This window comes from Hipposideros armiger, unplaced genomic scaffold (assembly GCF_001890085.2).
Source record: "Hipposideros armiger isolate ML-2016 unplaced genomic scaffold, ASM189008v1 scaffold_1632, whole genome shotgun sequence".
NCBI classification, from domain to species: Eukaryota; Metazoa; Chordata; class Mammalia; order Chiroptera; family Hipposideridae; genus Hipposideros; species Hipposideros armiger.
In genome coordinates, this window is record NW_017732982.1 from 116,678 (window position 1) to 119,169 (window position 2,492).

Here is a 2,492-nt window from a genome sequence, read left to right on the forward strand (position 1 = left end):
TGTCAGATGAGGTCATATCAAAACAAATCCAGATATAGGTGAGGAAAGATTTCATTGGAAAAGACTACCACAGTAAGGAATGGGGATGGGGGCATTGCAATATGGAGCTGGTCAGATCGTGATGTCTGCATGTGTCTCAAAGGGCAGGCAGAGAAATTTTTTCTGAGAGAAAGGAGACAGCAAGACCAGAAGAACCTGTATGGGAGAGTGAGTGGGATGAGCAGGTGACAGGAGGGAACAGTGAGCAGAAAGTATCTTTTCTTTCAGCCAACTCTCAGGAGGGCCTGAAGGAGGGGTATTAGGGGATGATTGTCCACATTCTAATGTGTGTTCAAGCTGAGGTGGGCCCAAGTTCAGGGGCCTGGTTTCATGAAGAGGAAAATTTAACTAAAGTTTGGGTAACTCAAGTTAGCATGTCTTTTATCTAGGTTGGTCAGTGGTGACAAGCAATTCAACTAATCATTTATAAGGCAAAGAATGGGAATTTGGACAGTCTGTGTGTGGACTTGTCATAGGTAAATGAAAAGGGCATCTTGTGTGTTTTATCTAAGTCATGTGGGGATGAGTGGTTCTTTGCAGTGAGCATTTCCAGGAACAAATGGTGGGGGCATTTCTTAACAGGAAAGCCCTGGGCTTAGGTAAAGCTTAGCATTTTGAGTGCCCATGGATGGGCATCTTCTTTATTATGTGTCCTTCCTGTAAGTGTAGTCTTTAAAGAGTTAAAAATGAGGCTCCTACAAATGTAGAATGAACACAAGTCCAATATTATATTTAGCTCATTATAGTAAGGGAATCAGTAAGATGGTGGAGATGTTTCAAAAATAAGTAGAGAACCAGGTTCTAGCCCACCAGAAAAAGCATGCCGAGTTAAATTCGCTGACTTAGGGCCACCCCTAGTAGGTTAATTTCCTACGGGATAATAAAGCTTTATTATTTGGGATTATTTTTCTATAGGACAGAAATTATGTGTATCTGTACTATATGTGGTCTTTAATTGATCATGTAATTTATAATAGATTGTTTAGCATAGGTTTGTTCCCCTAGGTAATTGAAGAATCCTTGGGTGGTCTTGCTAAATATCATACTAGTATTATAATTAAATGCCATGCCACCCACCTCTTTGCCTTATTTCTATATTTTAAATGTTTTCCTTAACATTCCAAGAATTTATAGAGGGCCTACTTATGAGCTGCCTGTTCAAAGCATATCCACACAATAGCTTTGTTCCAGACACACATTACAATCAATGAGAACAGGCCCTGTTTTTTATACCCACTGGTAGCAGAATGGTGGTCATGCTATTTTGTTGTTTGTTGCCACTGAATTTTCCACGAGGACTATTTTGGGAAACTTTAAAATATTGATGGGAAAAAGAGCCTGTTTCTATTAACATTACCCCACATAGCAAAAACAGTTTAGTAAGCTTCAAAACAAAAATAGTTTCCTGAGGGCTGAACAATACAAGTTATCAGTAACCTGATGTGTTACAGCTCTGATGAGAAGTGCTGACAAATGGCACTATTATTAATTCTCCTATGAGCCAGAAGCCCTTGTTTGCACTCCCAGATGAGCCCACATTTTCTAAAACTATCAAAAACTTTAGTCTGCAAATTGAAACTTGTTTTGAGCCCAGTTACTCCTGGCCTCTAATTTTTGCCTCCAATCTGTTTACTCAGTTGAATATCACATTGCAGGAGGAATCCAGGGATTTTGTTAATAAATATAAGCTGATTTACCAAGTTTTAACAATCAAATTGAAGAAAAGAAGTCAGTTCATAATCTTTCCAGTTAAAGTGGGAACAATATGATGTTTGTTTTTGGCAAATCCTTAGGTTTTTCTAAACAATTTAATTGCCTGTGTTATTTATAGAGAAGGTTGTTGTTGTTTTTCTTTCTTTCTACCTTTTTTGTTTTTGGTTTTGGTTTAATTGATGGGAGACCATGATGTTCCCCTGAGTAACTGAACTCAGTTCTACTAAGTATGGAGAGATGTACATGTAAGATATTATCACCAAAGAAAGACAAATGAAGCAAAGAAGAGAGAATATGGGCTTTGCATCATCATAAAGGTGATAGACAAGTGAGGAGGGGAGGGAGGGAGGAAGAGAGTGATTTCTAGCTTTATCTTTTGCTTGTTTATCCTCATTGGTCACATTATATAAAGTAATATATATATATTACTTTGTTTGTTGTCTGTCTCTCATCCTCTCCTCACCTTCTCTGCCCTAACTGGAATGTAAGTTCTGTGAGGACAGACATTTTTATGTTTAATTAGTGCTGTTGGGACTGTGCCTGATACATAGCAGGCTCTCCATGAGTATTTATTTGTCAAACACTCAGAAAAAGAAGGAATGAGCAAAGCCTAGCTCCCTGGAGTAGGAATGTAGAGCTGGAAGTAACTGCATAGAGCTCTGGGGTTGGGCAGAAATCTTGAGGAGCTTGTGGGACCTGGGGCTTTAGCTGATATCTGGGCTATACATTAAGTGAGCTGT